This window comes from Anser anser (assembly GCF_964211835.1).
Source record: "Anser anser genome assembly, chromosome: 8".
Taxonomy (NCBI): Eukaryota; Metazoa; Chordata; class Aves; order Anseriformes; family Anatidae; genus Anser; species Anser anser.
This window is the reverse complement of record NC_139728.1, coordinates 26,789,724-26,802,671: the sequence shown is the minus strand read 5'-3', so window position 1 is coordinate 26,802,671 and position 12,948 is coordinate 26,789,724. Positions and strand designations below refer to the sequence as shown.

At 42.2% G+C, this 12,948-nt stretch overlaps 1 protein-coding gene across 10 annotated transcripts in view; it reads left to right on the top strand.

The window, feature by feature from the left end:
* GLIS1 (GLIS family zinc finger 1) overlaps nucleotides 1–12,948 on the top strand; it is a 192,635-nt gene that overhangs the window by 140,295 nt on the left and 39,392 nt on the right. The gene's annotated exons all lie outside the window — the stretch shown is intronic.

Sequence of the window (12,948 nt, the reverse complement as noted above, 5' to 3'; positions counted from 1 at the left end):
CTCGTGTGAGCGGAGCAGCTTCAGCAGCAGCAGCCAGGAGGAGCTCAGCTTATGGTACGAGGAACCTCGCGAGGCCTTCAAGTCATCCAGCACCTTCAACACATCAACCCTGGACGCTCTCCAGAGGCAAAAAGTGCAGAGTCAGAGTGCGAATGTAAAACCAAAACATATTCAGGCCCTGGGAGATTTGGCTTGGGCGCGGTCCGAGGTTTGCCTATAGTTTTGGGTCATTTCCTCTTGTTTTCCTGCACTGGCCCACACTTGGCCTTGGCCTCCTCAGTCTGAACCTCCAGAGCAGGACTCGGCAGCACTTTGAGATACGACGTTCTGCCTGGTGCTGTTTGCACAGATAGTATCTGCAAGTGTCAGGGCTCCAAGTACAATGAGAGGAGGCATAAACAACTTTAAAAACAAAATAAACTCTTGCTATCAGAGTCACAAGGCGAGCTGTCCAACACAACATTGGTCTCTGATTTTATATTTAATTTTAGAAGCTGAAACTAAATGTTTTAATTTTATATTATTCTCAACATAATGCTAATTTGCTCCAGATGTCCACTCGGAGCTGAACATTGCCATTTTGCATAGAAAGCATGTGCGTCAGTGATTTATTCCAAATAGCTTCTATTTTACTGCATTTCATTTTATTCTCAATGAAGTACTTAACAACATGTTTCTCTTTAAGAATCTTACTTAATCATATGGATATAATTTTTTCAATTTACGTTTTCAGTTCTTTAGTGTGGTGGCCACAGGGTGTTTCTTAACCTAGGAAGATTAAATGCACATGTTGAAAGCTGCTCATATTTGATTTTGAGGCACTTTCATTTCAAAGTCCTCCACGTAAGGTACAGAAGTGATTGTGGTTTCCTGCTAGGTTGCAGGATAGAGGTATAACTCTCAGGAAAACCTTGCAGATACCTTCTAAACGCTGGATAATCATGCATGACAATAACATAATTTCATTTCTTTCAAAACTGTGGTCTACTGAGAGTGTTTAAGACTTTTTTATTGGGGTTCAGAAAAAAAAAAGATTTGATTTTCTTGTCATTTCTGGGCTACAGTTCAACATTTCAATTTAAAAACTATTTCCGTTGAGTTCCATTTCCAGTTTTCCCTCAAAATATTAGAAAAAAAGACGTTTTTTATTTGGTTCTTTATTTATTTATTTAGCAGCATATTAAAAATTATTCGAGGCAGCTCGATGTGAAACCTTTGTTATCTGAACCTGGCTCGTGCAGCCGTTCCTGTGCACGGGCTGCTTTTGGTCAAGTATGTCAGGAATGTCCCTTGGCAGTGTCCTCAGGAGCTACGTCATGTGTGCTAGAGCAGCTCCTACGGAGGAGTCGGCATGGCTGTGTGGCTCCTCTGAACCTAGGAAGCGAAGTTCAGGAAGGATTCTTACTCTTGTTTCATTTTAAAGCTGTTGCAAGCGAAGTCTGCAGCCAGTTGGGATGCTCCTGCAGTGGTGGTACAGTCTAAGCATCACGCACCGGTTTCCTCAGGTATCAAAGCTTGCTCTTCTTCCCCTTGGAAAATCTTTTCAGCCATATGATCCATTTTCCTCTTAGGCTTCTAGATGGCAACCTACAACCACGGAATCTGTAGTTTGTGAGGTCATATCATTAGCAGGGCTGGTTATTCCCACCTGAAATGGTGTTCATCTGTATTCATTTACCTTTTCTTGCGGCATATTTTTTTATCTTGGCCTTTCATTTTTCAGAACTAACCTTGCTGTTATTCTACAATTGTGTAGTTTATTACACTGAATTGTTGACACAGCTGGTAGGGAGCTAAGTGCTGTGGTTTCACACAGTAAAATTTCAGACAATGTGTGTAGCACTTTTTCATACATATCATTTGAAAGCCATATGATTCACCAATATGTGTTATTGTTATCCACCCATGTGGGATACAATCTATTTTAAATTAGTGAAGTGACTTGCTAAACTCCCTGTAAACAATAAGACTGTGGGAAAACATTAAGTGCTATTCAGAAAAGAACATTGCTATACTGCCTTTTATCTGAAGGATCCCACAGTGCTATAGAGAATGAAGGGACCTGGCACTGCTGCCACGCCGTCTGCTCTTAGCAGAGCTCAGCTTCACAATAGACTTCAGAAGGCCACTTCACCACCTAAAGCTGCAGCGGGGCTTGGTGAAGATCATCGCTAACCACACTAGGACACGTTCAGCTTGCTAGGATGTAGTAGGTCACCGTGCACAAGAAATAGCAATGGGCTTTGGGGTGTACGTTAGCAAAATCTTGATTTAACAGCTCTGCTGGGGGTTTAGGCACAGAATCCAGTATAATGGCTTCACAGTGCGTATCGGGCACCTTAATTGATTAAGTTCGTGCATTTAGCCCATGGAAATGTGAGTGAGCTCAGCCCCTAATGAAGGCATCCCATTTTCTTGGATTTACCAGAAGGAAATTAGCATGGGCCTTCGCTGCAGCTCAGGTGAAGCACGGCAGTCATTTACTATGTGCAAAAGCTCAGCTGTGTTTCAGAACTCTGAAACGTGGCTCTGCCAACAGCACAGTGCCTGACCAACCTAGGCACTGATTTGACTTTGGCAAAGCTGGAAGGAGACTTGCCCTAAAACACGGGGGGTCTTGAAGCCGTTTGCCTAGGAATACATCTCACAGATTTTTCTTCATGGCCAAGCAAGATGAAACAAAAACACTACAAGATGAAAATTAACGTCTCGGGGTAAAATGCGAAATTCTTTTTGCAGAGAAGAGAGTCTGTTTTCGCAGCAAGAGATTTATTCTTCTCCATGTTGTTCCCCCTCAGCTCTCCCACTGTTAAGGCGCCCTGTGGGGTTCTGGCATGGCAAGGCTGGAGGGGGTCAGCGGGTGAAGGAGGGAGCTTTGTCTCCGAGGTTCTGCTTCGCACTCGGGGCGAGGGAAAGCAGAATAAAGTAACGAGCCTGCCACGATAGCAAGCCCCCAGCACGTTGCACAGCCTGTTCCTCATTCCCAGTTCTTTACTGGGGCTCTTTTACAGAGCTCTGCTCACCGCGTGGGGCAGTGCTGGGCTTGACCATGGGCATCGCAGCAAATCCCTTGCTGTAATCCCTTGGATTACGGGCAGAACCCCAGTCTTCATTTGAGGACAGTCAGATTGGCCCAGCGTGGCACAGAAAGGAGCAGGAGCCTGTCTGACGGTAGGAAATCCCACCAGGTCGTCTACTGCCTTGGCAAGAAGAACCTTGGGGAAATCTCATGCAGCTTGTTGTTAACGTGCAGGGAAACTTGAATCTTCTTAACTGATTTTTAGAAACAACAGTTTTGGAGAAAATCTGCGTTACGTCCATGTGGAAATAAATACTGATAGAGTGTGAGAAGGAAAGTGCCTTTTAGGAAAAATAAAAAATAAAACAAACCACCCTATCTAAAAGAAGAGAAGAAAGCAGCAATAAGGTTATCCATTTTGTGAGAACATTCACAATCTCTGTTGAGCCACATACAAAAAGTTATGTTTGCAAAAAAAAATCACATAGGTGATTAAGGTTGAACAAAATAGAGTTATCTTGCTGATAATTTTTATCTTTTCTAACAGAACTTGGTTGTGCTTGACTAGTTTAGCTAGCTGTAGCCAGCAACTTCCAATTGTAGATGAGTTTTCACCCCTAGGATCCTGCTGTCTTTGATCAGCCAAGGACAGCAGTCACTCTGAGCTGCGATGACATGTGACAGGGAAGCTGTGACTGTAAAACACGTTTATTTATTGGTCTTGACAAAGATATGAAATGGATTTCCCAGGATTAAAAAAAAAATATAGTAGTCTAGGAGGATCTGTCCCAGCCAAAACCAGGACAGTGGGAAATGAGGGTGGACGGCGGTGCCAGATGACACCGTATTTGTTACAGACGGGGTTTGGCACATGCCGGTCCCAGATCCTGCTGTGGTTGGGGACAAACAGAGCACAGATCTGATCCAAGATGTTAATTCTGGTGGTGCGTTGGAAACTCTCCCTGTTTAGAGGGACACTGTTAGCATGCTACAAAGGCAGGCTGGATTATGTGCGGATATTTCTCTTCTTGCATTGATTCATTAAAAAAGAGAAAAATACGAAAAAAGAGGGAAGTTTTTCATTTCACTTTTCCAAATAAGTGTTTCCTAGTGAATACATTTGAAGTTATGTTGGTTCTAGTGCCTGATGCCAGTATAACAGTTTAGGATTGTTTGCTTAATTCCTGAGTGTGTGCATTGTTTTTAGCAAACATTGTTCATTTACGTGTTTGCCCAGCCTCTCTTCAAATCTCCCTTCGGATGCAGAATGCAGCCCAAGACGGGCAGTTTTTCTGCCGTTCTCTTTGCAGATCTCTCTCAAAGAATTAGGAGTGAAAGGTGCCCCTGCACCGGGCACAAAAGGGTAGATGAATTCCCCAGCACGCAGGACTGCCCTACGCTGAAAGAGAGTGCTCAACACGTTAAACGAACAGCTTACAGAAGCAGGGTGTGTAATTTTTAATAACTGGGATAAAAACCCTCAGTGACATCTTTAAAATATAAATGCCTTTTCTTGTTTCTTTTATTTCTTCCCCCCCTTATTTTGCCTTTTCATCTCTTTTCCTTTCAATTCCATTAAGCTTCATTGTATAATAATGTATCACAGTGGACTTTTTTCAATTATGTTTTTGATTTTTTCCTGCTTGTTACTATAAAACTCCAGATGTTTTGAGACTTCATGGTTCTCTGGATATTTTTTCCTTTATTTTAATCTTCTTTTGTAACATGCCACACATGTGGTATTTTGGCCTTTTAAGATGCTATGCTATGCTAATCAGCCATAAGTTTTGGGGTGTTTTTTTTTTCTTTCTGTAATGACTTTTTTTTTTCCTTCTTGCTGTTGTCCTGTCTTCTTTTTCTTTTTCTTTTTCTTTTTCTTTTTCTTTTTCTTTTTCTTTTTCTTTTTCTTTTTCTTTTTCTTTTTCTTTTTCTTTTTCTTTTTCTTTTTCTTTTTCTTTTTCTTTTTCTTTTTCTTTTTCTTTTTCTTTTTCTTTTTCTTTTTCTTTTTCTTTTTCTTTTTCTTTTTCTTTTTTTCCTTTCTTTTTTTTTTTAATTGCAACTGGTTAGTTCACATAAACAATAACGGATTCTCCCCTCGTTCTGGGGCTGCATTCATTATTTTAAGCAGATTATCTCTTCAGTCCAAGCTTGCAAGCTCTTATACCTGCAAGTAATTTATGAGCTCCTATTCTACCTTGCATGGCAGTGACATGTATTCTGCACAGAGCTGTTTGCAGCGTAACTGTCCTCCCAGACCACAAGCACAGTGCCTTACTTTCAGATGTGGGCCAGAAAGCAAAGACAGAGGCAAGAGTGTAGGGCAAAATTTCAGTAATTTCAACTGAAATAGGTAAAAATAGGTAATACATTAGATGCAAACTGGAATTGAAATGTTTTCTTGTAAAGTTTGGCAAGACAATGACTTGCCAATACAGAAGAACAGAGTTTTGAAGTATGTGTAGGAAACTACATTTTTTGCTTAAAAGTCTCAAAGAACTGGAGAGACACATTTTTATTTTATTTGTGGTTCTTTGCTGGCACAGCTGGAGAGGGTTTTTAATTGATTTTGTTCAATCTTAATTTTGTCCCCATAACAAGCAGATCTGGCTTCAGATACTGGAGCAGCAAATCTTGGATTGTGTGTTGTTCTTTAATTTCAAATAACTTGCAAGCTATTCAAAAAATCCCAAATACATAATAGTTTCCCAATCACATATGAGGAAATAAAGGGACTGACATGTAGATTTTGGAAGGGGTGTCTTCTTTGCTTGTTACATGACCATCTGAATTTTGCGTTCTGTTTTTTAAACTGTTGCTCCATAATATGTTATTTTTGCCTGCAAGCCATAATACTGCATTCAGTCCAACTGTAATGAGGTTTCAGAAAATTGTTTGGTTTCCAAATGACATATTTAGCAAAACCTTATGGCAAAATATGTGGCTGTCATGCTGCTGATAGTAAGATATCCCCAACTTCCCTGGTTCATTCTCATATGTTGCAGCAAATAAATGCAAGTACCCCCGTTTAGACAAATGTTTATCCCTCTACTTGATTGCAGAAGGATTACTAAAAAGAATTTTAAGACTTGCAACAGGGTCTTGTGAAAATGATAGGATGCTTTGATAATTTCCCAGATATTTTGAGTTTTGCTGGAAAACATATGAAAAGCTCTCCTTGCTCACTGAAATACTAACTGAAGTGTCTGACCTACTGGTACTGGAAGAAATAAATCTATAAATATTTCAGTGCTCAGAACAACATTCCCGCCTTTCCTGACAGATGATAATTTACAATTACACGAACAGGGCTTCCAAGAGCCAAAACTCCTAGTGCTACTTAGAGACAGGCTGAGCTTCAGTGCCTGTCCTGATGCGCTGATCTCCAGCGCTCCCTGTGACAGCAGACCTCGGGAGAGGATGGGCAAAACTCATGTTTAACGCCAGATTTACTTGGGAACACAGATAAAACTGACTTTACAGAACAAAACCCAGGAACCGAATCTCATCTGTCTCCGTAGGTGCCTGGGCCAGGCACCCAGAGAGCAGGACACGTCCCACGGAGCTGCCTGAGCCTGCCGGCCCCGTGTCGGAGATCTGCCTGTCCCCGGGGGCTCGGGCAGCTCGGACAAGGAGGCTGTTCAGCTTTCAGGTGGCTACAGCGAGAGCGAAGGAATCCCATCTCAGGGGATGCTTGCAGGCAGGTGGTAGGATTTTGCAGTCGGAGAAGTCTGTTTGCGTGTGGAAATCACCTCGCATGCAGAATCAGAGCTGTTTGCTGTTAAAGGCCTCATGACTTAAATGAGTCTGTTGTTATGCCCTCGGTGGGCCACGTCTGCATTCCTCACGCACCCATAACTCCTGGTACTGCCAGAGGGGGGGGTCAGGAATGCAGACTTAGGGCCTTATAAAATGCATAGGATTGAAAGAAAAGAGACAGCCCAAATTCTTCTTTAATTCAGTGACGTATGCCGATCAAAAACCTCTTCCAGGACTTTCAGCTTATTAATATTTCCCAGTTTCACGTTAATTAGGAAATATGCAACCTGTCTAACAGCAGGAAGAAAAATGAACTGCCGGTGTACAGTGTGTTGATGTCAAATGATTGGCTGTAATTACCTAAAAGCCCAACAATGTGAACAATGCACTGCATTTATTCTGTGGCTTACTTTTCTAGATTTTTCTTCTTCCCGTTCTGAAACCTTTTACCTTTTCATGTCCTACACACCAGCAGTCATACAATAATCTGGATAAAGTCCAAGCTCCTTTTGTTATAATACAAATAATAAAATGAGTACAGGTAATACTTTCCAAATGAAATATCATGCAGGAGTGTCACTTTGCAAACATAAATTGTTCAGACTTCAAGAAAAGACGTAGAAATTGGCAGGTCCTTTGTCTGTTACAGATATCTTCCATTATTATATTGCTGCAAAGGGAAAAAAGCAGCTTCTACCCATTTAAATCTGTAAACTGGCTCTATGAACTGGGATTCTTTAGGAAGTTGAGAGCTTAGTCCTATGGGTACTTTTTATGCACCAAAATCGTTCTGTTGAGTTTAATAAAAGCCCTTGCATGAGTCATGTTACTCCCGAGCAAGTATTTGCAGGATCAGGGCTTTACATTGTAGCTACCATAGAGAATTAAAAATTAATCCAATCAGGAGTTCGCTAGAAAAAAACAAATCTCCACCTCAGATGTTTTGATTCTTGTGTTGGGTGGATCAGCTCACATGCTTAAGTTACTGACATTCATAACAGTTCGGAGCCTTGTATGCCTCCTGCCATGTCACCAACATTAGAGTCAGTGTGTTTTAAAACATTGATGCTATTTAAAGGGTGGCATGACTATTTCCTCTCCTCCAGGAGGGATACACAACCTCACAGGATCCTTTTTCTCATGACATGTTTTTCAATAAAATTTTCCCAATTTGGTAATCAGCTGGGAAGAAAGAACATTTCACAATGTTCATAAGGCTTGTAGATATTTTGACCAGACATAAGATTTCCTATTGATAGTATTAAATGCTTTGGAATGAAATGTTTTGGGTTTTCCATCTGTAGGCTGTCTGAGATGTCAGCAGCCAATATGACCTGCTCTTTCCCTTTTCGGTCTATAAATAAAAGGCAGCTTGTTTAACAGATCTTGCAGCAGAGAGCAGAGGTGTATATTAATGAGCTTTCTCTAATGGCACACTGGACCTATTTAGCACCACAACTGTGAAGGCTTCTCTTTTTCAGTCATAACTCATTTCCTAAGAAAATGTCAGTTATTGCTTCACCTTATGGTCTGAGCTGTTTAGTTTATAGTTTATTTCTTCTGATCTGTACCACTGACAGATATTCTAGACATGACTGTGATTAAATATGCTTATGAAAATGGTAAACATTTGATAATGTAAGCCCTCGCGGGAATATGCTGTTATTTCTGCATGGCAACATTCTCAGGTGCATTCAAAGTATAATGTGGAAGCAAAGAAAAAACATTTTAAGCAATTACAGTTATTAGATTAAATTGTTTGGTTAGGAAAATTGTGATGTGTTTAGATCACTGTGAGATAATTCAGTGTTTTCATAAATATGCCTTCTAAATGCATGATATTCCAGCAGTAACTCTCCAGCGCGGCTGTAGTGTAAGATAAAGATAACGTGTATTTCCATCTGGTATTGAGCTAATTTAGTCCTGTAAATTTCTACAGCATATTTTTTCCTTGTAGAAGCCTTACTCTAAAAGCACATTAGTTATAAAATCCAATAATTACATCATGCTATTTACTGTAATCATGTGGCATTGTTTTGTGTCTGCGCTCAGATGTGTGCAGCATAGCGGTGTGAAGCACACATTGACAGTCTCACAAAAAAAAAGACAAAAGTACTAACTGCAGTATAATTATTATTTTTAATTGATGAACTTGTTTAAGAGTTATGTTGACTTTTACAGACTTTAAGGATCATGCAGTGTTTGTTACAGTTATCCCAGGCATCAAACGTCAACAAAATGTTTAAGATTGTAGGATTAGGCAATGACAGATTGGGACCAGATGTCTGGGAGATACTGTATGTAGCCTTCTCAGTTGATCAAATAGCTCTTACCATCCTAAAGCCCTTTGGAAATTGAACATTTGCTCTTTGTAGTTGAAGCTTAGACACTTCTGGGATTGTGGTTATTTGAAAAGGCTGAAGAACCTTACCCCGTTTCTTCAGGAGTAGTTCTATTTGGTCTATACATAAATATATGTGCATTTCATGGGGTAGGTGGCAGGGTTACAAGTGACAGAGAACAGCAGCGAAGTCCAGGAATTACCTTAGGAAGTCATCCTGGCGGTTCCCTTAGCAGCCCAGTTGAGGTTACTCATCCTTGCACAACTGTACGGGGGAGGCTCTTCCGCTTCGAGGAAGCCGGGTCCCAGCAGTGCTGCCTTCACGTGTGGACTTGTAGGGAAAAACTGCAAAGGATACAGTTAGCAGATCCAGCAAGACATAACAGAGTCAAAACAGAGGTTTTCCTGGAATCCTTCAAAGCAAAGACCTTTCTGCAGCTCTGAAGGAATTCTCCCAGCCTCGTGCTTGTCAGCCCTGACCAGCTCCTTTCCTCTCTCCCTCTCAGGCCTTTCACCTTTGTTCTTCTTCCCCTCTCCTCATCGCTTGCCAGCAAGCTTCTCACCCCCGCTCCTTTTTGCACTGATTTTCTTCCTGTTTAGCCACTTACCTTTAGCAACCCTACCTTCTTGGACCTCTGAGCTGTAGTCACATCGCTCCTTGCTGGTGTGTTCTCCCACCTTACGGTTAGGCTGAATTAATCGCGGCACTGTGACTGCCCCACTCACTGTATGTTATCCAGCATAATGGAGCTGGATAATATGAAGAATAAAAATCAAAAAATAATAATATAATTAAGAAAAGCCATTGAAGTCAAGGCATATATGGTGATGGAGCGTTTGGATTATGTGTTAGCACCAAAAAAAGGCTGTTGACCACAGTAAAAGTACAATAAATTCATATTTGTTTGAGTGTTGCTGCTCACATTGTAGCTCTGAGTGTTTATGGTAGGGCCTGTTCCTTTTCTTCCTTAAGTCCCAATCCAGCAAACTCTTAAACATATGTGCGTTCATGTGTTTCAAATTAAGCTTGTGTTTAGATGTTTTAGGACATTTGCCATTGGAATTTTTGCTACTGACATCAATGGGAATGGAGCTGGACCTCTAATTAGTTTGGATTATTCTGCATACTTTCCTACTTCACATTAGGCTGTAGATACGAAGCTGAAGGCTGATAATCCACTAGAAAAACATGCTGAGGGTCAAAATCCCGCGTTGGTGACTGGATAGCTCAGAAATGACTTCTGTGACCTACCAGGTCTTTCTGCCCCTGAGACGACACGGAGATGAGGGTCAGGCTGTGGAGTGTCGCTGTAGAGACTCCGATGCTGGCAGGGTGTAAAGTCTGCCAGGGACCCATTAACAAGAAACATTGCCACCTGATGTCCTCCTGGGCTAGGTGCTTTGATGCCCATCTGTCAGAACCAGGCAGCCCTTTAGAGAGGGCAGTGGAGCTTGTAAAAGGCTCGGGCTTGTCAGGGGAGACTGCTCAGGTCGGGGGGGGATCGCTCGCGCAGGTGGGAGAGCATGAAAACAATGGGAGAAGTGCGTGCTCGCTGCTCACCTGGGGTTCAGGTGAGTGAGGCTGCGGAGCTGAGCTGCAAAACAGCTTTGTTAGACCCCGGGTCTGACCTCAGGTTACCTTGGGGCTGTGGATCAGGGAGTAAAGCCGGGAGGAGCTGAACTGAAAATGGAAGGGGTGTTGGTTTGTAGGGGATGATACAGCAGTGCAGACATGGCACTGATCAGAGGACACTGAAGAAAGGGAGCAATAGGGAAGGGAAGGGAAGGGAAGGGAAGGGAAGGGAAGGGAAGGGAAGGGAAGGGAAGGGAAGGGAAGGGAAGGGAAGGGAAGGGAAGGGAAGGGAAGGGAAGGGAGCTGGGAAACAAAGAGCAAACCATGTTCAGCACCTCACAACTCCATTTACCAGAGGCTGTCCTTGTGGGACATCTTTGGAGAACTATGGATTTGCCAAACTCTGCTTATTTTTCATGGACCTCAAGGATATTTGCGCATTTCAGGTTGCGTCGTTCTGAATCCTTTGCCCGATTTTTAGTGATGATTAAAAAGAAAGATTGTTTCTTTGGACTCTTCCAAAACTCCTCATTTTCTGCGCCAGCTGAAGCGTTGTAAGGGGAGTCGTGACCTAACCGCTGAAGCCGTAGGTTGGGTGACTCCAGGTGATGAGCTTTCAGGATTGTTTTTGATGGGGAAAGATGAAAATATATGCATATCAGGTACTTGTCTGTGCACATAGACCTAAATATGCCATCCAGATATTAAATACCTGCCCAGGGCAGAGAAAATATTTAGGGCAGTAAAAACCATGGTGACTTTTTCATCCATGAGTGGCTGAGAAAGGCAGAAATTTGCAGTCTGTCTGGAAATGCTCTGTGTGGGTGTCCGTGTGCTGGAGTGCATCGGTGTGTTTAATTTGCAGGGTGCAGAGCTGATCTGCATCCAAAGACAGGACACAGCCTGTGAAATGAAGCTCTGGCTTGAGAATCCAGGTCCCTTTGTTCACTGTGTTGAGATGCTTAAAACACACTGGTCTCGGCAGGATTTGAGGGGCCTTTCTCCATCAGCAGTCAAAACTGACTCCGTCAGGCTCCAGGAGACCAGGTGCCTCCAGCTTACCAAATCTTCTAGGCACCGTCTACGTCTGCCCTCCCTTCCCGTCCCTCTGCCTGCAATGCTGGAGGCAGCTGCTGGGTTAGAAGTTTATACACACCGATGGGCGTAAGAGGTGTGTGCATGACAAGCAGAATACGTCAGGGATTGGCAAGGTTGTCATTTCTGTGATGCCATCCAAAGAACCACAGGTTGCGAATGTCAGTCTGCAGAACAAAATTCTGACTCAGCAGAAGGAAGTGGCAAGATCACAAATTATAGCAGAGCCAAGTTCCTATCTGTATAGAGACACGAGGAAATCTGCAATGCCATGAGGCTGCAACACAGAGTGGGCAAAATGGGCACACCACCACATGTGAGTGTGTAGAGAAGTATTTGTGCACGTGCATAAGCATCTGAGCCCATGTTCTGGGTTTACATGCATGTGCATGTACATGTGTTTGTGCTCACCTGAGTTAATTCTCAAAGCCCATCCTAGACACAGTTCCTCCAGTGCAGTCTCCTGTTGTAACACTGAAACTCACCACTGAGCAATGCAAAATACTTTTTCTCTGGCCCAGTAGCTGGAAATTTTAATCGTTTATTTATTTATTTATTCAGATTTAATTTGAAACAGCTACTTCTGTTATGAATGCTATGCAGCATATTATTACTGAGTTCCTTAACGAAACGGGTGCTTAAGAAATCAGAATTGCTCAGGTTACTGGTTGTGTAAATGCTGAGAACAGATCTGAATGATACGGCTAGTAAAGAAAAGGGTGCTGAATGACTGCAGAGCTCCTTTGGATTGATCTTCAAATGGATTGGGTCTTCTTGTAATAGTCTGTACTCATCTGCTCCAGTGTATAGGATTTCAGACACCTGAAACCAGGTTCTTACTCGCCACAAATAGCTCCTCGTGCTCTCTGTCCGTAGCAGCTAATTGTTATTGCCCACAGTCGATCCTGTGCCAATTAACATTTAAGAGAGCCCATCAGAACACTTGTTCTTTCTTTGAATTTTCTGTACTGGCACCATGTCTTTAAACGTTCAGTTCTTCAGACAAAACGTGTGAGATATTTATAACCCATGTATTATTATTGAGCTACACACCATGTCTTCAGTGACAGATTAAATGAACAGCACAAAATGTTGTGTTTCATCCATAAATTTCAACAGATGTTTGAATGTTGGTTGATTTATTACATGTCCAACTTGGATCTT